Source organism: Sturnira hondurensis, unplaced genomic scaffold (genome assembly GCF_014824575.4).
Source record: "Sturnira hondurensis isolate 20B ecotype Veracruz unplaced genomic scaffold, ASM1482457v3 Scaffold0024333, whole genome shotgun sequence".
Classification (NCBI taxonomy): domain Eukaryota; kingdom Metazoa; phylum Chordata; class Mammalia; order Chiroptera; family Phyllostomidae; genus Sturnira; species Sturnira hondurensis.
Window position 1 is genome coordinate 39,809 of NW_028096964.1, and position 24,233 is coordinate 64,041.

The following is a 24,233-nucleotide window of genomic DNA, read 5'->3' on the forward strand; positions in this document are numbered from 1 at the left end:
AATTCCTGTAAGAAGAAGGAACACAAATTGTTTCCAAATGTAGCACAATTTTGAAAACTAAATTTAACCATTAATGAGCTTGACATGTTATGTTTAAAAAACTTTTCAGTAAATAGTATAAATTTTAGTTTTCTAGCTTTCTTATCCTATTTTGAAATTGCTCATTCTTTTTTCTTCAGATCTCTTCAGAGATTTGGAAGAGTCAATTGTGTCACAGACACTATTCCTAGAGCATCTACGGAGGTGCTGAACCACACCTGTTAAACAAAGCACCACCCAGAGTCAATTCCTGTAGAGGAGACTGGGAACAGGGGGTAGGACTCTAGAAGCTTGAGGCTACAAGGTTCACTGTGTTGTCTTTTATTTATAACTCTGTCATTTATAACTTCCCTTCTTTCCACTGCATTCATTCCACACAGCCTCATTCCTAAGCATTCCCACAGGCAAGCAGCTAGGACAGTTGTCACACTGCATCCCAAATTACCATTCAGAGGAAGTTTTGCTCATTCTAATATGAGCATGAAGAGGGGCCTCTAACTCAACAGTTCCTGTGGCTTTGTCTTTGTTAAACTGTCTAATCCATTTGGACTCAGGTGTTTTTCACCCATCACTCTTGAGTAGCCTGCAGCCTCTTCAACTGTGTCTCTCTTTTGTTGACTGGTATATGTCCTTATAAATGCAACCAGTCACTTCACATACATGATTTATTCTAACTAGTTGTAAAACTTAAAAAAATAACTAAAACCTTACTACATAATTATTCTTTATCTTTATAAAATCCTTTACTATATATAGTTTACTTTTGCTATTTAAAATATAATCCTTAATACATAATCCTTAATATACTACTACTAATAATACTTAATATAAATCTTAAAATACACATAATGCTAAATATAATTTTTTTTTACAAAACAATCCCCCTATTTACAAATCCTCCTTTTAAAAAATCTCTTTCTCTCATGATATTGATTTGACAGCTTCTTACTATGGGACACTAAATGTCACTTTCCCCCATGTTCTCCTGTAAATGCTGCTTACAGTGCTCAAAAGGGTACATATATCATGTGGTATTGGATGATCCAGTGATTCCCGATTACTGGGAAAAACTGGTTAAATGAGTTCATTGGTTATAGGCATGTTGACACTGATAGACACGCACTGCCTTAAAATGCACACTAATGCACCAAAAAAGTACCACAGCAAATGGGCCTTCAAGTCCCAGTGGCCAGAAATTGTATTAAGTCAGTTTAATGAGGAGATGGGGTGGAGGGGGAGATGCTAACAGAAATGCCAGTGGCCTTGATATTAGTTCTTCAAATAAATGTCCATTCCACAGGTATACCAATTTGCCTTCGGTGGTGCACCACATCAATGTCAATGATTTTATCATATTTTTGCCCATGTGGGAAGGATTTCAAGGTTACTGGGAACTGGAGAGCATTTATAGAGAACACAGTTTCTTTAGCTCACCCTCAAAGAGCAGTTTCTCATGAATTCATTCTTTCCATGAATATAATTTGTACCTCAGCCTCCCCATCCTGGGATATCTGAATCCCAAGAGTACAACAGTTTCCACCATTCTTCCAGTGTTTTAAAAGGCTGAGTGTGTTAGAAAGCGTATGAGTGTATATCCGTCACTACAGTTCATTTCCTGATAGAATCCTGTGACTTCCGACTGTGAACAAGAAATCTGGTGCAGAAACTAATCAGAGTAAATACACCTCTCCCTTGTAGGACTTACATTGTGAGACTACACAGCAGAATATTAGGAGACTAGACAACAGGACTGCATGGGATTTTTCTCATATAGCTAAGGTAGAAAGCAATTGATATGCATATCTATCTATCTATCTATCTCTATTATCTATCTGTTCACCCATCCAGTAATTATAAAATATTCAGAAGTCTGCCTCATTTGACCTTTCAGGGCCCTTTCTCCCATTTGAAGTGATTTCACATTCTCCAAGGAGGGGATCATAGATTCGGGGACAGAACAAAGGAGGTGCTAATGTCATAGCTTTCAACCGGAAGATGATCTGGGAAGTCCAAGTGTGTTTGCCACCAGGAAATCCTGACATCTTCAGAACTGTAACCATCTAAGGCTATCCCATCTAAGGCTAACCCAGCCTCTGGGAGCTTCCATTTTTAAGTACATTGATGGAATGGCACAATGGTGACAGATAGAGGTGACAGCATAGGTTGAGATGAGAATGCTGATGGTGACCAGGTTTGTCCTGTATCTGAGGATTTCATTTAAGGCATCTCTGCCTGCTTAAGCCCCATGTTTTGAAGAAGTCTTGCAATGAAGTCTTGTGCAGATGTGCCATCACATATATCTTCATGCTCCATGAAAGAAAAATCCCTCTATTACCAAGCAGTGTCTTTTCAGCTCTATAGACAACCAGTGGGTCATATTTTTCACGCTTTCCAGGCATAGTGCTTCCACTTACCCCGCAGAAACCACATCACATATCATTTGGGGAGGCACGGCTAAGGACCACTTCACTGTACTTCACCCCTTTCATTTTTACCAGCAACTTCACAAATTAATATTAGTGCATATTGATTACCTGCTTAAATTCTGGAACCCTCTCTTGGTTAGAGGGTTTTATGCATCCTCTCAAATACCTTTCCATACCCAAAACCTTCTTGAAATTGCCCCCCCCCAAGTTGTTCTTTCATTGCCCTGTAATGGGAAAGAAGTAGTATGTTTCTTATATAAAAAAAGCAATAGCACAAGAAGATAAAATAATATCCTGGAGTCTAGATAAATAAATTAGGATCCCAGCTGTCATGGTTATCTGTGTGAATTTGAATGACTCAATCACTTGGGGCCTCAGTTTCCTCTTAGTACTAGGAGAGACTATGCAAAGTCTGAAGGCCATATAAATGCCACAATTCTAGGATAACTCTAATATAACAAGGAGCAGCATGAGTTTCCAGGGCAAAGAGTGGAAGAATCAATGAGCTGCAACCTAGAAGTGTACAAAAAGCTGGGTTACGGGGGAGTAGGTTTCTGAAGAGCCTCACACTGTCTTTTCATTTTATGATGGAGTGGAGCTCATAGTGAGAAAATGGGAAAAGACAAATTTCTCAATTTCCATATTTATTTTCTTAGTTTTCTAATATCAGGCTCCTCAGCACCTTCATACCACAACAAAGGGAAGTAAAAATTGCTTGATCACAGTTGTTCAGGTGTCCCCTCTGTTTCTCATATCACGTTGTCCCCCATGCAGACTGAGTTGGGAACACCCAGGCTGAGACGCTAGTTTGAGTTAACCCAGGTATCTGAGCTGTAGGCCAGGTACTGTAATTCTGACACTGCAGACGTAAAGGGAATAACTGCAATTTGCCAGGCACTGTGCTAATATTGTACATGTGCTGTCTCACTTGCATCTCACTTCAAGCCTCCATGGTGGACACCATTTATATTTGAATATATGAGGAAACATCAGCGTAGCAGAAGAAGCTATGTCCCAAGACCACAGGGTAAGAGGCAGCACCAGGAATTTTTACCATTAGCTTTGTGTTTTAGAAAAGATTTGTATTTATAGAAAAAAGTATGATACTAGCACAGAATTACCATATACTCTGTACCCAGTTTCTCCTATTTTAGTAGCTTGTATTAGCATGAGACATTTGTTATAATTAATAAACCAATATTGATACATTATTAGCTAAAGTCCATGTTTTTTTCAAATTCCCTTAGTTTTTTTCCCTAATGTCTCTATTCTATTAGACTAGGATTCCACCCAGGACACCATACAACATGTAGTTGTCATGTCTTCGTAGACTCCTCTTGGCTGTGACAGTTCTTTCAATTTGCCTTGTTTTGGGTGACTTTGACAGCTTTGAAGAGTACTGGCCAGGTGTTTTGTAGAATGCCCCTCACTTGGGTTTTGTCTTATGCTTTTCTCATTATAGACTTGAATGATGGGTTTTGGAAAGGAAGATTATAGAAGTAAAGTGTCATTCCCATCACATCATACCCAGAGTATGTACTATCATCAGGACATATCACTGTGAATCTTTGCCTCCATCACCTGGCTGAGGTGCCTGTCAGGTTTCCTCACTGTACAGTCACTCTTTCTCCCCATTCCATGCTGTGCCCTTGGAAAGAAGCTGCTGTGCACAGCACACACATCAGGAGTGGGGTTATGCTCTACCTTATTGAGGTGGGAATATCAATTTATCTGGAATTCTTTTGGACATGAGATTTTTCTCTTCTTCCCATTTATTACTTATTCAATCATTTATTTATATCTATATAGACTCATGAACACTTATTTTACACTTTGGTTGCAATCAAATACTACTTTATCTATGATGTTTCTCAACTTCTTTCAGCTTTGACCATTGGCACACTTTCAGCTGCCTCCTGTGTGCCTTTGACATGTCCTTTGAATTGTGATTTTTTTTTAGCAGTCCTTACTTGTTGGAACTACATAATACTTCAGGTTCATTTTGTATATTTCCTATGTAAGTTCCTAGTCCTAAAATCAGCCACTTCTCTCAAAAGACCTGTCCCTTTTATTAGGGAATGGTCTTAGAAATCAAGATCTAGGTGGGAATGTACTTGTTGTTACTGGGGTGTTATTGTGCCTAGACCCTCTTTGCTGACAGAGAAAAGAAATATATGTGTGTATACTAATATATTTGTGCATGTATCCGCATCTATAAGTATTTCTATATGAACCCATATGTACTTATTTAAGAGTGACTGTACAGTGAGGAAACCTGACAGGCACCTCAGCCAGGTGATGGAGGCACACAAGTTCACACTGATATCTTCAACTCTAATCCATCACTACATATATCATTTTTACCTCCTCATGTTGCTATTCTGTAACCTCCTGCTCCAACATTGAGAAACAACCCAGAGCCAGGATTTTCATACAGGTCTTTCTGACTTTAGCATCCTCATCTACAACCACTATACTGCACTGTCTTTCAGTTACAATGAATAAATGGATATAATTAGTGTATATAAAATGCAACTTCCAGAATATAATAGGCACTCAGTAATCAAGCTCAGCCTCAGACTAAGCCTACATCCCATATCCTAGCCCTTACAGGCCACCCTGTCTACAGTGTCTATTGCTATAATATTTATAGTTTTATTCATTGACATTCTTATAGTGTCCATCTGGACTGACCAGCCCCTCATCTTCTGCCATCTGTCTCCTGCTGGGGTCAGCTTCCAAAGACCTTCTCTCAACCAATGCAGAAAGTCACCTATGAAATATACATTTTTCCTTCTTTCTTCTTAACAAAATGGACTTACTTGTGGTGTCTGTATGCCCATGAACTAAGCTCCACTCCATAGCCCCCTTAGGATTGTCATATAATACAGTTTTGGCCAATGGCTATAGAGAAGTTTCTGCATGGGACTTCCAGGAAAGCTTTCTAAGGGTGGCATCTTGGTTGGTACATCCTCATGTGCATGCATGTGCATTTGCAAGTACATGTGCCTGTGTGCATACATTTTTTTTCTTGCCTGAAAGGCAGAGTTGATGCTGATAATGAATCAGCTATCTAGAGACCATAAGATAACAAGATTTTGCTAATGACAGCTGAGAAGAAAAACAGTGTCCCTCAGCACACTGCTAGACCAATACATACCAGCTGTGGCCTGAGGATTTCTGGCCTGGCCAGTTAAGAAAAATAAAATCTGCAGTGTCACTCTCTGTTAGTCTCAGCTTAATGCAAACCCTGGGCTGATGTATCAAATGAGGACTGTCTTGCTTGGCACCTACCAAATGTGTAGGGTTATCTCACTCAGTTTCCATTTCCCACCAAGTTAAAGCCATGGCAACTAATATTTTGAGGCTGAATAAATTATTTAGCCCACATTTAGTTCTGCAAAAAGTCACTCGAGACTCTTTTTCTCACAAACAGAATAGTCAAGTAGTCACTCAATACCCAACAAATTGTGGTTGAATAAATAAATACAGTCAGGAGGTGGTTATTTTCTCAAAGTGAAATCAGCAGTGTATCTCACAGTTTACAAGGTACATTGATTTTACTGCTGTATTTAGACTTTCAGTCAGGAACTGTCCTATTTTTTGTCTTTCCTCCCCCATCTGACCAACTGTCACTTTGCCCTTTAGCAGAGCCACCTCCACGGGTATCTGGGAGGGAAGGGTCTGGAACATGAATGCCATCTATTCAAGAACCCAGGACCCAGACCACCTCTGCTGGGCTTCGATGGGGAAAGTAGAAAAGACCACTCAGGGGGGATCCTTCAAGCAAGAAGGTAGGAAAAGGGGAAAGTCTTAGTGCTGGAGGGTGGGAGGCAAGACTCAGAGGGAGTGGTGACAATTGTATTTCAGTGTATGTGTATATGTGTGTGTGTGTTGAAGAAAGATGGAAAGAGAAGGGGAGTGTAAGGAGAGGCATGGAGACAGAGATTAAATCGTAGAAAGTTTGGGAAAACTGTCAATTCTGATGCTGTTTGCAGATATAAGTAAAATAAGGAAAAGGAAAATGAGGGGCAAACATGGTTTGGCTTTGAAATAGTATACTAATTACTGTAATTTATGAGAATGGCTTACGTTTATGGTTAATTACTATTACCATATGCAAAATGATTATTATGCACATCATTAGTGTGTGTTGGAGTAAGTTTTATTTGATTGCAGCACACAACTCTGATTCTCTGTGTGTGGTCCTCAGTCTCATAGAGCAGAACCATCTGCTCAGATTTGGAAGCATCAGCTAAGATCAGTAGTGGGGCATCAGGGTTGGTAGAGGAGCGGTGTCAGTGACATGAGTTCATGTAGCAAGACTTCCAATACAAGGTAATGCGTAAGACACAGAGAGATGCTATTCTACTGGGATTTCCCCTTGCTTAAATTCTTATTATAGTATCTAAGTTTCAATCAATGTTAAGAGAAGGAAGGACTCTGGGGGTAATATATATATTATAAATATAAATAAAAATTACATATATAATATGTAAAATCTATAAATAAAATATTTATATACAAAATATATAGCATGCATTCAAACTGATATTGATTAAAATCAGAAGGAAGAGATGATATAGTGGGGAATTTTTGAGTGGGAATTAGGGCTGCTAATCAGGGTAAGGCTGGTTTAGTGATGTAAGTGGCTTCTAGAACAGGGTTTTGTCCTACCACACAAGACCAAAAAGGAGAGCCCCGTGTTCTGCCATGATTTCTCAAATAATCCTGAGTGCATAATGTCGCCTTCTTAGGATTCTGTTGACTGACTCAAGATACAGGGATTGCACTTGATATTTCCTAAAGCTTTGGCTAATCCTATTACTCCAAAATAGTTAAAGTGGGATTTTGGTTAGCCTTAACTGCCTGGAGGATGCATACCAGGTAAGAGACAAGATAGCTGATTTTGGAGTCTCTGCTCTAAAAGATGCACAAAGAACATACAGATGCTCCCTCTCTCTTCTGGATTCAACAGCTCTAATTCCTTTCTCTTTCTAAATGTAGACTAACTTAGGTAATTCTTAACTATTTGGACACTTATGTGCTGTTAACATTCATGCTGGTAGTACTCACTTCTTGATTTTTATTACTCGCTAAGGAAAAGGAAGAGAAAAGGAAAAGCCATCATTTTGAATGTTGCAAGGCTGCATTTTTCATAGCACAGCACCCTGTTCTGAATTCATCATAGTTGCCAGGATTTTAGAGGTGGATTTGAACCTAGAGTGTTTTGCCTTTAACTCCTCCAGGAGTAAATAGAAAATTGTGCTGGACGAGACAAAGGGGAGAAACCCAAACAGAGAACTAGAGCCACTACAGATGCTGGAATCTTGTTCTGACTGGGCCATCCCATCTAAAACCTTTGAAATCACTGAGCTAATATTACCCACCTCTTGCTCTGCAAGAACTCTACCTTGTCTAAACTTTTCATTTCTGTAGCTGACTCCATTTTTCAGCTACCACCTTTGAATTGCAAAAAATCATCTACATTCTTTATGCATGTTTGGTAATTATCTAGTTAACCTCAGCTGTCTCTCCTAGATGTAGCCTTGGTTTCTAAGCTGCAAAGATCATACATTGTTTTGTTTCAAGTACTTTATAGGGTGCCCACTGCGGAGCTACAGGCGATAAAAGCTCTTAATAATAATGGAATTATCTTTAGTGCTGAAGGCATCCCCTCCAGTCTCTGAGGCTCCCTGCCACATGATTGCTCATTGGCCTCCCACAGGAAGTCCATTTATGATATAATCTTACCCCCAGCATGGTCCAAAGTCATCTCTCTTTGTTATGCATATTATAAATTTCTAAAATTATACAGAGTTTAAATATTAATTTGCCTGTCTGTATATTCTAATTCCAGAACCCCAAGGGAAAACTTGGTTATTTTTGATTGTTATCACATTATTTAAATATTGCATGTATTTACTTGATAATACACAGTCATTTTTCTCAGTTGTATATGTAATAAATATACTCCCAAGCCATAATACTCTATGATATTTATCTGAGTGATATAAACATTCCTTTGAATAATAATGCTTTGTGTAACCTCCCAGGACAGTTTGTCTATTAAAAAGGAAATTAAATATACGAAGGTATGGGAAAAATCACTATGAGGCAATAATGAACTTAGCAAATTCAAGAAGGAAAATAAAATAAGACTTATTTGAAACCTAAACTTCCCTTTTGATTTCTACCGATTCATCACTTATCACTAGAAATACGGCTGGAGGGCCATCCTTGCATCACACATGCACACATCTTCTCTGATTGTGCACTGGACAGATCGGGAGCCACAATAAATGTGCTTCAACTCACTAATCAGTGAAGAGCTGAGTTTCTGGAGAAGGAATTTGTACCTCTGTGGGATGCACTCGCTCTAATTTCTCCCAGTTCCCGATTGTTTACTTAGAAATATTCCCAAAAATTAATTTTCAATTCATAACTCAGTTTCTGATTTGAAATCATCCAGCCTAGAGTCCAATGATCCTGTTTTCTGACACAGTAAGAAACTGCTCCCAAGAAGTAGCACCCAATCTGTACCAGTCTTTTTCTTTTTTAAAATGCACAAACCTGTATAACAAGGAATTATTAGGTATAGATACTGTGAAACAGATGCTCAGTAATACATTCTTGTTGTAAAACTGGCCACATGTTGACAGTCAAACTTTTGCATTTCTTTGGAGGAGAATTGGGGAGTGCTATGCTTAAGTGGCAATAATAACTCTATGAATATGAGCAATCTGCAGATATATCATTCATGATATGTTGTTTTTCATTTAATTACTTATTTCTGGCACTAAATCTGCCTAAAATTGCCATTTAATTGAAGTCAAATATGTATAGCTACCATGATTTATTAATTTTCCTTTTTTTAAAAGAAATATTTAAATTGGGGGGGAAATTTTTATTTCCTCAAAGTGATATTTGCTATCTTTTCTTAAATGATGAAGAAAAGCTAGGCCCAAGTAGTAAAAATCATACCCCCAAGAAAAATAAAATTCACCTCCCCCTAAATAAAAAAGCAATATTCATGACTTTTCGCTGGTGAGTTTGCTTAAGCTGTGCATAGGTCAGCTCCTTGTTTAGTTGAAAACATAAAAAGATAGTACGTATTATAGCTATAAAATAAAAGTCATCATTTTTAAAGCCCTCCTGGTAATGCCTTCAGAATCAGCAGTCAGGAAACCATTAGAGTAATTACCAATCCCCCGAACCTGGTAGTTAATCATTTCTGGAATCTCTCTACAGCAGCCGCAGGCCTGCCTTCCTGTCCATCTGCACCAGCAGCCAGAAGTCTCTGCAGTTGAAGCTTAGCTGCCACCATGGTGAAGAGGCACCAAGCAAACATGGGTGGGTTTTATTCAACTTTGATCAAATGAGAGACTATATGGGGAGGGTTGAAGTTTGTTTTCTGAGGAGTGGGGTAAAATATTACCAGGTACTCACAGCCTGGGGAGGAGTGGACCTCAAGCTGACTTAAAGTGGGGACACCAAGCTCAGAGGTGCAGGGATGCAGGAAGGTCCGGAGGCTGGTGACTTTAAAGTCTGGCCTTATGTCCCAAGGTCTACATCCTCTCTCATCCCCCTGCTGCCTCTCGCTCTATTATCATAATAAACAGGGACTATGGAGACACTTTCCCGTGATATGATCTTATCTAGTCCACATTCTAGAAGTAGTGTTATTGATACACCCAGGAAAATCAGAATTTCATTCCAAATAAAGCAGAAGTTTCTCCTTCTTGCTTATTTTAGATGTGCTTTTCAGTTTGCTGTTTTTTGTTTTTTCCTTTTTATTTTATTTTTTAATTACTTTATTGTCGTTCGATTACAGCTGTCTGCATTTTCTCCCCACCACTCCCCCTACCCCAGCCAAACCCACCTCCCTCCCTTGCTTCCACCCTCCTCGTTGGTTTTGTCCATGTGTCCTTTATAGTAGTTCCTGAAAACCCTTCTCTCTACTGCACCCCTTCCCCCCCCCCGGCTATTATTAGATTGTTCTTAATTTCAATGTCTCTGGCTCTATTTTGTTTGCTTTTTTCTTTTGTCAGTTATGTTTCAACTACATGTGAAATCGTATGGTATTTGTCCATCACCACCTGGCTTATTTCACTTAGCATAATGCTCTCCAGTTACATCCATGCTGTTGCAAAGGGTATAAGCTCCTTCTTTCTCTCTGCTGCATAGGATTCCACTGTGTAAATGTACCATAGTTTTTTGACCCACTTGTTTGGGTTTTGTTCTATAACTACAGACATTGAATAACAGGAATTAAACTCAAAATTCTTGATCATACTATGTACAAGAAACTAAAGAAAGGAAAAAGATAAATTATATTCACATATGTACAAATTGATTTCACAGAAAGATAGGAAGAAACAATGTAGAAACATTTAAAGTTCTCCTCTGGGTAATTTCTCATCTTCCCTCTCCTCCTTTTCCTTTCCTCCTTCTCTCAAAGCCCAAGGCATCAGCATTTGTGCAGGAGCTCACACTGGCCATGTCGGGCCAGCCCCAGGCCTCCTGGAGGGTTCCTGTGCTTGGTCTTGTAGGTATGAGCCTGCCCTGAGCTTCATCACCTCAAAGCCTTGCACTGGCTTCTATTCTGGCAGTCAAACACTTGGCAAGACATCACTAGGCAATAATGGCTCAATGTACTTACCATTTCTGAATGTCTAGAATTACATAAAAAGGGAATCTCATGGAAAGTGGCAGCTCACAGGCCCCACACCTGACTCCCTGGGTTAGTCAGTTCACTTTCAGTTGGCACTTGCTGGTTAACCCTATACCTACAGCTGGTGGTGATTTTTAAATTTGGATCATGTAAATGTGTGCTTTTACTCCTCCCTTTCAGTGTTCAAATTTATATACTTAACATTTCAATCTAATTCATAGTCCCAAAGAGAATATTCTTTAGAAGCAAACTCACAAACAACCCCAGAGCCTGGTTTCCTCATTTACATGGGTGAGAAGACTCTTTCTTCTCCAATTTTCTGCACTTAACTCCCATGAGTTTTATTTTAGAGGGACAATCAATTAGAATCCCAAAGTTATGATTTGCTTGTATAGTAGAGTCCTGAGAAGCAGAGGTGATGCTAGGCTATCTAGGTGTTACGAGTTGAGCTGGTGGGATACTTCCTGATATAAATATTTATGAGAGCACCAGGGACAGAAGCACCCAGAGAGCTACAGAACACTCAGTGTCCCATCAGTGCCTCCGATTCCAAAAGCGAGGACACAAATGCTGCTTCCCTTGACTGAGCACTAGTATTGGACCAGACTGCACAGTCCTTCAAATATGGAACTGGCAAGAAGAGAGCAGAAATAAATGAAGTTTTAAAACACAAATTTTTACTGCCAGTATTTTAAGCCTGACACAAGAAAAACTGCTTTCCCCATTACTGTAAGTCAATACATAGTAGAACAATGTAAGTGTCTTCCATTTTCCCCTATTTCATGGTAGATTTACCTGATAGATAAGTGCACTTAAGTAAATAGTACACAAGATTTTAATAGGACAGATGTTTTAAATATACATGGAAGGTCATCCCTATTATTTCAATTAACAACACAAGCTAAAAAAACATATGAGGGCGAATTAATTTAAAGCTTCCATTTAATGCTACCAGTGAAGACATCTTTGGGCCCCCTGGTTGTCTTGGCAACTCCAGCATCCCAACCATCAGAGGCAGCTTCTGCCAGTCCCCTTCTAGGCATATGCACAGTTCAGATAGTACACTGACAAAGACTATGATGCCCATGTAAATGTTGAAATATTTTTGTTGCCATAGAGATAAGAAGAATGACAAAAATACAGGAGTACTTGACATACTCTGAGGCAGACTTTTAATTTTTAAAAATCTCAAATGGCAATGCCGAGATGGCTGAACACATCATAGGACTTTAATGCTCACTCACTATGCACCAAAGTCCCCCGCCAAATAATGTGGGAAGAATTGAAGCATTCTGGCTGAATAGCCAATAAGGAGACACAGAGCCACCAACGGGGGCAGTGGCCATGATCATTATCTTTGTATTGAGCACAGAAAAAGAAAAGGATAAAAAATAGTGGAGATAATTTACCATGTTAGTTACTTACTTCTTCAGAGATATGAAGCCAAATCAGTGACAATTTTTTATACTTCCACTGCTGTGGAACCTAGAGTGCTGGCAAGAATAACCTTGAATAGGTCATGATGTTTTTTCTTGTCAGCCTCTCCCCTCAGTGCAAACACACTGTACAATTTCTTTAGAGGAGGTGGCTTGTTAGACAATGTGATGTGTGTGCTCTGTCAAAGCAAAAGGTGGTGAGGGTAAGGAGGGAGGATTTGCACATCATGTTCTAAATAGTGAATGGTTCTTCTAAAAACCCATCGTTCTAAAACATTAAGGGAAGGGGGGAAGAGTTTGGGGTTTTTTCCCAAAGTTAATATCTAATTTTGACAAAAACTGTGGAAATTTTCATGAGCTTCCATCAAAGGAATCTGCTACTAAATATTTTCTAAATTAGTTCTGGTCCAAGACCTGAGACATGCTTGCAAGCTATTAAAACATAGTTTTAATAGGGCCGGTGCTTTAAATGTACATGGAGTCCACTGTCCCATCAATATGGCACCCGTAATGGGACAGTGTGGGAGAGAAGAGGAGCGGTGACAAAGGGCAAAGGGAAGATGGTATGCTTGACTTCCCAGCAGCACAGGCCAGTCAGTCATTGGCTAGTCAGTCCTAGTCACTCATTCTTCTTAGTCACTCTCTCCAACCTTGACTACCTCTAATTATTTCTCCTCTGTCCATGGTGATTACTCCGGGACAGAGTTCTCCTAGAGCTCTGTCCTCTTCCTGCTTACTTTCCCTTATAATCTTATCAACTTTTCCTATGGTCACTAAACAATAAAGCAGCAATTTTCAACCTTTTTCATCTCATGGCACACATACACTGATGACGGAAATTCTGTGGCACACCACAAAATATATTTTTTGCTGATCTTACAAAAAAAGGTATAATTTTGATTAATTCACATTGGACAGGTGTTGTTCAGTGTTGGTTGTTGTCTTTTTTTTTTATTTGACAATCTAAGAAAAAAGAGGTCAGTGCTCCTTATGAAATACCCAAGTATTGCATGTTTTAAAAATTCTTGCAGCACACTGGTTAAAAATCACTGCTCTGAAGTGACCGTCAATTCCCTGGAACTCTCTCCTGTTCTCTGTTCTAACTACTTAACTGGTTTTCCCTACCTGATATTCTACCCCAAACTTATATCAAAGATCAACTCATCCCTCCATCTCCCATCTCCATACACATGGCAACCTAGGACTGAAACCTTAGGTTTTTCCAGATCCTCCTCTTTACCATGGGCTCAAAAAGTCACCAAGTCACAAATAATCAAGGTGATGCCCCTCCCTGGCTAGGGGTGAACACTTATCAAAGCCAGATCAATCACATTCTCTCTCCATGACTTGGAGCTTTAAGTAGGGTGTGGCAAGATGTAAATAAGCAACAAGAAAGAAGCAGGGTCCATTGATTCTTCCACCAGCACACTGCAAGAGTGTTTGTTTTCTTCCTACTCAGACTCCCAGAGATGCTCTTATTCCCGTCTCTATCAGAACCTGTTTCCTGATTCTTTCCAAAGAATCCTTTGATTCAGTCCAAAATAAAAATATTTTTCTGCTTAAATTTGCCAGATTTAGTTTTTGTTATCTGCAGTACAAGAACCCTGATTAATATGGATATTGATGGAAGGAAATGTTTCCTTCCATTGATGGAAGAGAAATATTGAAAGAAAAAAGGTAGGGCAGAGCCTTCATAAACTATGTTATGTAATTATTGTAAACTTGAGCTCATCAGTATTCTACAAGGCTAAGTTTGCTTAAAGAAGCCATTGGTGTATAACTTACTTCTAGACTTCAAGGTCAGAACTGAGACTTACTCATCTTAAAAACTCTAGCATTCACAGAGCAAAGGGTTTAATAAATGATTTTGATTTCCCACAAACCCATTGTACTAGTGCTGAACCACCACCACTTCTCTCCGCCTCAAATGCTCTTCTGAGAGCATACTACCTTCTAAACTACCTGAAATGAGTTATATTTCTAAGGCAATAACACATATATAGTCAGAACCAAATTAGAGTTTCTAATTGGCTCCTTTTTGGAAATATGCACTTGTCATGAGATACACAGACACTTTTTAACCTACCCAACTGCATGTTGAAGAGCCACATATAAAGTGTGATGGGGCTGTAGCTGACCCAAAGGGGAGAGGTCCAGGACTCAGTGGTCCACATGCCTTTGCACTGGATGGCTGTATTGGCATGGCCCTGCTTCCCTCATCTGCCATTCATGGGGTTGGCTACTCCCATCCTTTATCCTCTGTTGTGATGCACAACTTCTCAGTATTCAGTTTTTCTCGGTATTCAGTTTTTACTGAACATCAAGCTTGTACCAGGCATAACAAAGAAACACAAGCCACAGTCATGGGCCCCTACGAGCATGCAGGTTAGGAGGTGGCCCAACAGAGACCATAACATGTGGGGAACTGTGCACAATAAGATCAGGCTGCCATGGAGAAGTGACATGGATGAGAGGACTAACGTGGAAAAATAAAGCTTGAAGGAGGATTCAAGACATAACCAGGATCTCAAGGTATATGTTGAAAAGAAGAGAATGGTGGAATGGGAGGGGGGTGAGGGGATGTGGCACAGACTGTGAGCAGGGCGAGGAAGAAAGGAATGCCCAAATCCCATGTGGAGAAGTTGACCCATTAGTCTAGAGCAAAGATTCCTTTATGAAGTCAAAGAGATAGGCTCATGCAAAATACTACCACAGATTATAAAGAACAAGTCTCTACCTCCGGTGCCAAATTTTCTTTGGGGGCCAAAGAAACATAATAAAACAAGGTGTGTCAGAAGGTGGTTGCTGACATCGAGTAAGATGAAGAGTTCCGAAGAACTCTGGCACACAGGAAACACTTTACTACTCTCAATCACACTCTGTCCCTTGATGTTATTGCCCTGCTGATTCCCTGGCCCCCTTCTTTTCCACTCTGGATCTTGCCCTCTGAAGGAGGCAAGCGGCATTTGCTGTGGATCTTGGCATTTAGAAACAACTTTAGTGTGACCTGCTCATCCTTGAAAGCTCAAACCATGTGGTGGTGTTTGTGCATTTGTTCTTTTTCTGACAGGATTGAATGTGCAGTCCGCCAGTGCCACCCGGGAATGCAAAATCCAGGGTTTAGAACGATCCTGAAGCCAAGAGAGGCTGCCAAACCCTGCTCAGTGTTTCTGAATGGTGACGACCCAAGAATAAACGAGAAGAGAGGCCTGCTTTGCTTGTCGTCTGGGAGGGCTGGCAGTTGGCCAGGAAGCAGCAGCAGGGCGACAGGGGCTGGAAAGAGCTCCCGGTGTTCCCTTCCTGTCTTTGCAGTGGCTGCATTCTTCCCCTCCTTATGCCAGGCATAACTGGATGATGAGGGGAATGTCAGGCTCAAGTGTGTGGTCAATGTGGGTGAGTGGTGTTGGAGATGTCTGCTTGACAGAAGAGGGGACTGAGGCACCCTCACCTCCCCATGGGGTCTAGGCTCTGCCAAGTCATTTGGCCAGAAAAGAGAACTTGGCATCCCAGTGGGAGTAATTGCACAGCTGAACTTATGCCAAATCAATCTGTGCCTTTCATGAGTCTAAACTAGCCATGCGCCATGTCCAGAGGACCCAATGGGATGGTGAGGCTCTCCTGGGAGGTGCTTCCTCCTGCCAGGGCCAAAATGGGAGAGGAAGCGAGAAGCCTTGTGCATATGGAACAGAGGCCAAGTTTCAGAGGAGATGGAGCCTCCAAAAGGTTCCCCACCAGTCCAGTCAGGCTCACTCTTCTTCCCCTTGAAAGTGAAATATAGAAAAGAAAGCTCAAAATAGAACTAAGGAAAGCCTGAGAGAGAAAAAATTATACAGACAAAGTAGGAAATGAACATAGTTTGATACTTTTAATGCTTTAGACAGAACAAATTCTACCCTAATGAAGGTAACCAGTACTGTACAGAAACAAGAGCATGCAATCAACTCTCTACCCCACTAGGAATTACAAAGAAAGAAGGCAGAGGTTCAGACTGACCCTAGTTTTCTTTCTGACCCCAGAATTGGGCCATTACCACTCCATAGAGTTATTTTGAAATATTTAGCACTTGGTAATTACTAAGAAAAACATAATAGGTGTTTGTGTTTGTAAAGACACACATATACACATAGAGGGAGAGAGAAAGGGGGAAAGGGACAGGGGAAGGAATGGAGGCAGGGGTGTGGGAGGAGAGAGAGAGAGATCTTTAGTTTAAGGAATTTGCTCCGGAGATTGTGGGGGCCGGCAGGTCTAAATTTTGCAGGGCAGGCTGCATGTTGGAAACCCAAAGAGTTTTCATTACAGTAGAAGTCTGAAGGCAGCCTGCTGGTAGAATTGCCTCTTCTGAAGGGGGACCTCAGTCTTTTTTCTGTTAAGACCTTCCGCTGATTGTATGAAGCCTAACCGCATCAGGGAGGGCAATCTGCTTTAGTCAAAGTCGGCTGATTTAAATGTTAATCACTTCTAAAAAGCACTTTCGCAGCAACATCTAGACTGGTGTTTGACCAAATATCTGGGAAGCAGGGTGTAGCCAAGTTGTCATATAAAACTAACAGACACAGACCATATCCAACATCTCCTCCTTCCTGCCTACCATCTTTTCTTAAATCCAGAAAATTTTGACCCAAAACCTTGAGATTATAGATATAGAGCCACAGATGACAGAAAACTCCTCATGTGAAAGCATGTTCTGAATATTTGGGAGAATCTGATGATAGTTTTGGATTTTCTCCCCAGAAAATACATACACACACCAAAACTGCACACAATTTTAGGAAACCCATGGCCTTCCCTAAAGTATCAATGTCCTATGGGTGGTGGAATGTTGAGTTTAAGAGACTTGCATCTAAAAGTACCGACGCTGCAGAACTGTGAAGAAGGAAGGGGACTTTATTAGGACCTAGATGCATTTACCATAGGTAATGACAGGGAAAAAATCGATAAATGCTGCGTGGGAAGGGAGATGAGGCTCTCTGTGGGGCACTCACTATGGCCTGCCAGGTAAATATGCAAATGAGGTAACTAGAAAGTAGGTCATTGGCCCCAGTAATGACAACTAAATACCACAGCTATGGAAACTCAAATTTGTTCCAGCCCCTTTCTGCTTCTTGTTCCAATCAGAGGAGTGACGAGATGGCCCTGGCCCTTTGGGGCAACCTTGGCCCCATGCTCAAAAGGACCCATGATGTATATTTTCTCCTGTGAATACGGCAGGCAGTCTACTGCGTGACTGTGCACAGGCAGTGACACTATTATGAAAATGGCAAACTTTTAAATGACAACACTTTTTATGCACATTAACAAATATGTTTCCATATTGAACTCCTTTTTGGAGGGTATCTACATCGCCTTTCCATTACACATTTCACCCTACGTTTGTTCCATCGTTGCAATACAAATATAGATTGTGATTGGTTTTACCCAAGTATTTACTATTAAAAACAAACTTCTGCAAGCCTTCTCCTGGTTCTTTAGAGTCCAATTTTATAGCTCACTAATGGGTCATTGCCATCTCTTTTATGGATGCATGTGCGCTGAGAGTTTCACAGGGCAAGACACCACTGCAGAAATAAGACTTTGATCAAGGCCAGTATGAAGACTCCAGAACATTAAGGAAGGGACAGGCAGAGGAGACCAGAGAAGGAGGAGCCAGCAGGAGTTTCCCTCAAAGGGACCCTGCAGAAAAGAGGAGGGTATGTGCTGGAGGTCAGCACTGACTGAGTAAATGTTTTCTTAAAAAGCAACACAAAGACAGAGTTCTCAGTATAATAAAGTTTGCCTGACTCTCTGATCTGAAAAGGGATTTTTATCATAGGCTGGGCATAAACACATATGTGGGTCTGGACAGGAGACTATGGGTCTGGGGACCCATAGGCTGGGTACAACACACATATGTGGATCTGCAGAACATTTATTGAAATTCCACAGCCATGGAGAACTTGAGTAGAATTGGGGCCTTATTGTTGCTATCAGAGAACCCAGGACAGATACAATTACATTAGTTACATGCAGAAGCATAGATTGAAGGAATAAATACTGATGAACACCCAGTGTGAATAAAGACCAACAGACACTCCCACCTACCCACCCATACCCATCTGACTACATAACACACCACAGTCTAACTCTAGACCTTTCTCTTTGGTACCTTAGGACAACCTTGCCGAGGAGGTGGGGCATGTTGTTACTCTCATATTAAAAGTAGAAAAACTGGGAATGAAGCAAATTATCCTGGTCCATGTGTCTATAACATGTACAAGCCAGGCAGATCTCAGCTCTTTTGACTGTAGTGCAGTTTCTTCTACCGACCCAGAGGTGAGTGTTTTGCTGATTCTGATATAAACTGCATCCCTGCTACCTTCAGAGCTGCTCACTGGGCAGTGTCGAAAAAAGGTGCCCCTTAGGGTGAATGTCGCAGGCTTCCAGGCAATGACAACTCATTTCACCAACAAATACAATACCAAGAAACATTTGAAACAGCAATGAACACATTTGAACAGCACACCCAACTTCAACAATGCCATCTACCATCTTCCTAGGCTCTCATGACTGGCTGGCTACAGGCCTTCACCTGTACTCATGTTATCGTCTAACTCTAGACTTCTGACGGTTTTGCTTCCCTCTCCACCTGAGTTTGGAATTTAAAACCCTTGACTTCTAAGCCCCTTCCATGTACATGTTGTGTGATGTGCTTTCATAAGAAATAAATACAACTTTCTGACAAATCCACAATAACAGACAATTGGCTGCAGCAACAAGCCCCTGATGCCTCAGGAGTTATACAAGTTTTTCTTCTTTTTTCCCCTGGAAAACATTTGGTGCTGTTTTGACTTTTGGCATAATTGAGACATCTTGAACTGTGTTAACTCCAAGGCCATCCCACTTCATGTAAATGAAAATGTCACTTGGGTCTAATTAAACCATTGACTTGAAACAAAGCTCAGAAAATAGTTCCAAAGATGCCATGCCCCTAAGGCTCAGTGAGTTGCGCCTGACCCCCCAAAGCTGAGATCACCCCACAGCAGCTGCCTCTATCTCCCTAACACCAGGAACAAGCCTCTATCAAGGTACCAACCTGTAGAAAACTTGTCTCTGAACAGCTCTGACCATAGAGAGAAGGTGGCTGGGGAAAGGAGGCATTTGTAGTCAAGTAGCCGAATCCCTCTCCTAACTAGGGATCTCTTCCAGGAATCACTGACATTTTCCTGTGGCCTTACTTTTTTTCTTCCTCCTCTTCTCCAAAGAAAACATTTTTGCATGCATTTTTCTTTAATCCTCCCATAAATCCTATTAACATTTTAATTAACCACTGTAGCTTCTCTACAAAAGAGCCTCCCCTAGTAGCTATAAAAGGTACTAGTAGCATCAAATTGCTTAATAATCTTCCCCCAAATGCCTGCCACAAAATGCTTACCAACACTACTGCACCAACCCAAAAGGAAAAAAGAAGAATTTGAAACCACAAACCAGCTGGATGCTGGTCCCATCAGGAGCTTTGAGGATTCATCTTTCTAAGAGACTGCCTAGGATACTGGGTAGCACAGCAAACTCAGGAAAATTTCCAAAATCCCTGGACAATGTGACAAGATCAAGTCATTCTAGCTCTTCTGGCTTTCTTTGGTTTGCAGTTGGACATTTTTAAAAAGTCTAGCAGGAAATTTGCAGACCAAGCATGATTCTGTTGCTGTGTTTGGGTCGTGTGCAGCTTTCAAAGCAACTACTCTGTTCAAGGGGAGGGTGGGAGAGAGAGGAGCACAGGCCCTTAGACCTGCTCTGCATTCAGCCGCTCTCTATTACTGAACTAGTGCAGAGACACAACTGTACGTGAACAGGAATTGGAAAGCACGAAAGATGGCATTAAATAACAATGACCATAAACAGCCTAAAAGAATTCTTTTCCTGTAGTCAGTCACCTCAGGAATCAGGAATGAGTTTATTTTCTCCAGGGCAGGATACAAAAGCTTGATAGAGTTTATTTTTTAAAAGGCTTTTACAAAATCTTTGAAAGAATACTAATAAATGAAGGTGAAGATTAAAAAAAGCTGAGAATCACTGGTGAATAGAGTAAGCACTTAAGTTGTATGTCAATGAACACATTCAGTTAAGAAAAGTTTGCGAATCAAGTAAAAATGCATAAGCAAAAACAAAATAATTTTAAACTCATTAACTGTTTCTGAAGGATTGTCAAACATTATCACTATGCGAATTAATATATTATGTGCCCTGGAATATTTCTCTGTGGACTGGTATATTAGTGTACTATGGTTGCTGTAACAAAGTACCACTGACAGAGCAGCTTAAACAATAGAACTGGATTCTCTCACAGTCCTGGAGGCAGGTGTCCCAGATCAGGTGCGGGCAGGGCCACACTCCCTCTGCAGATGCTAGTGGAGGATCCATCCAGGCCTCACCAAGGCCTCTGGTGGTTCCTTGGCTGTGGCAGCACAACTGCCATCTTCCCATGGTGCTCCCCTGTGGTCTCTTCTCTGTGCCCAAAGCTTCCCTCTTATAAATCACTAGTCATGGGATTAGGGCCACCTTACCCTAGTATGACCTCATTTTAACTAATTACTTCTACAATGACCCTGTTTCCAAATGAGGTCCCACATTGCAGTACTGGGAGCTGAGGCTTCAACATATCTTTTGGGAGCAGACAAAATTCAGTCCACAACAGCAGGTTAGGAGAGAAGTATCTCTTCACATCAGGTGGGCAAACTACCAGTGCCTTGGCACAAAACAAGACATGATTCCAAACTCCACTGGTCACCAAGGGGTTGGTAACAACGGTGCTCAGAGTTACAGAGAGAAAAGCTACTATTGCTCAAGAATGTCCTGCCTTCACTGAGTATTTGTTTTAGAAAAGCTCAGCCCTGCAGCAGTTCTTTCTAGTTTCCCATGTGACTCACAAACACAAAGATCCAGCCTCATCCCCAGGTGTGAAGGTATCTTAAGGAAAAATAACATGTGTGGCTTTTGGAGTTATGACAGCTTAGCCACTTTTTTCTGCAGAACATCAGTTTTCCTTGAAAAATTAACAACCAGACCAGCAGAGCCTTGGGCAATAGACATTTTTTTGAAAACGCACAAAGAAGAAACCTTGTTACTTCAAGGAAAATGGTCAAGAGTATTTATTGTCAAGGATAAAATTTAAGTTTTCCAAAAACATCTCAAATTTTGTAAAATTTGTCTTGGTCTTGAAGAACTTGATACCGCACTGCTTAAAGACACCTCTGTCAAAATGGGTAATGATATTTTTAATAAATGTGAATTTTGGGTATTAGATGATGAAATCTGTGAACATTTAGAAGATCTACATAACTAAAAAACATCATTTTTCCCCAATGACCAATGTGTGATATTACAAAATCATATTTGGGTAAGTAAGATCCATTCAAAGAGTAACAGATTTTAGTTGAACAGAGCATGAAAAGTCATTGATGTGGTTTTAGATTCCACACCACAACCTTTCAGACACCTCTGCAATTTTGGTGTTATATCAGAGAAGAATAGCCACAATTATCTGAAAAGACTATTAACATACTGCTCCCTTCCCAACTACATATCTGTATGAGGCTGGATTTTCTTCATCTCCTTCAACCAAAAGAGCAGATTATAATAAATTGAAGGCAAAAGAAGAGTAAAAATCCAGCTGCCTTCATTAAGCCAGGCATCAAAGAAATTTGCAAAAATCTAAAAAAAACCTCACTATTCTTACTGGGTTTTAAGGAAATATAGTTATATATCAGAAAAATGTTAATTATATTACCATAAAATTGGTTGACCATTATAATTTATAAATATATCAATCAATAAATATTTCAGATGTTTTTATTTTTTTATTATATTTTATTAATCATGCTATTAGAGTTGTCCTGATTTTCCCCCTTAGCCACTCCCTCCACCCAGCACCCCCCACTCCCTCAGGCAATTCCCCCCACCATTGTTCATGTCCATGGGTCATGCCTATGAGTTCTTTGACTACTCCATTTCCTGTCCTGTGCTTTACATCCTATGGCTATTCTGTAATTACCCATTTGTACTCCTTAATCTCCTCAGCTCTTCACCCATTCCTACACAAACCTCCACCTGTGGAGGATCAGCTGTGCAGGGGCAGAATGGTGGTGCTCCAACAGGGTCTATAGTTGTCCACTGGGTGCATTGGCTCTGGGGTTCTCCAGGTGGTACAGGCCAAAGCGTTTTGCCCAGGTCACCATGCCTGAGCTATAAAGTAATCTGAGATGGCTGCTACTTGTGCCGGGCTTAAAGATTCTCAGGCAAAGCCAAGCTGTGAATCTAGGCTGGCAGCTGCTAGTGCCAGGCCTGGGGCTCACTGAGGCCAGCTGTCACTTATTTGATAAATTTAGAAAGTAGTAAAACATGAGCCAAAACCAGCCATTCATAAAGAAAAGCAGCTTGTATGGGTCCTTATGTTGGGTGAGACAGAGTCTCTGGGGATCTGCAAGGTGAGTCAAACGGTGTTAGCCAGGTTGATGGAGTATCAGATATGACAAAAGCTTGCTGGGTCTGTTAGGAGGGGGGTTAGAACCTCTGGGACAACTTCAAGAAGTCCAGCATTCACCTCATAGGGGTGCCAGAAAGATGAGAGAAAGAGCAAGAAAGATTGAGCAGAAAGGGATGAGAAAAAGATTGGAAATCTATTTGAAAAAATAGTGAAAAAAAAAACCTCCCTGATTTGGTGAAGGAAATAGAAAAGCAAGTCAAGGAAATACAAAGAGTCCCAAACAAGATGGATGCAAAAAGATCCACTCCAAGACATATCATAATTGAAATGTCAAAGGTTAAAGATAAAGAGAGATTCTTTTTTAAAATATGTTTTATTGATTATACCATTACAGTTGTTCTATTCCCCCCTTCATTCCCCTCCACCCTGCACACCCCTCCCCCACCATTCTCCCCTTTAGTTTATAACCACGTGTCTCAAGTTCTTTAGATTCTATATTTCCCCTACTATTCTTGCCCCCCCCTATCTATTTTCTACNTTGCTTTTGTTTTAGGTGTGGTTGTTAATAATTGTGAGTTTGCTGTCCTTTCACTGTTCATATTTTTTATCTTCTTTTTCTTAGATAAGTCCCTTTAACATTTCATATAATAAGGGCTTGGTGATGATGAACTCCTTGAATTTGATCTTATCTGAGAAGCACTTTATCTGCCCTTCCATTCTAAATGAAAGCTTTGCTGGATAGAGCAGTCTTGGATGTAGATCTTTGGATTTCATGACTTGGAATACTTCCTTCCAGCTCCTTCTTGCCTGTAAGGTCTCTTTTGAGAAATCCGCTGACAGTCTGATGGGAGCTCCTTTGTAGGTGACTGTCCCCTTATCTCTTGCTGCTTCTAGGATTCTCTCCTTCATTTTAATCTTCTCTAATGTAATTATGATGTGCCTCGGTGCGTTCCTTCTTGGTTCCAATAAAGAGATTCTTAAAAGCAGCAAGAGAAAAGTGTTTCCTTACCTACAGGAGAGTTCTCATAAGACTGTCAGCTGATTTCTCAAAAGAAACATTGCAAGCTAGAAGGGATTGGCAAGAAATATTTAAAGTCATTAAAAGCAGAGAGCTAAAGCCAAGATTGCTCTAGCCAGCAAAGACATCACTTAGAATCAAAGGCAGATGAAGAGATTCCCACACAAGAAAAAACTAAAATAGT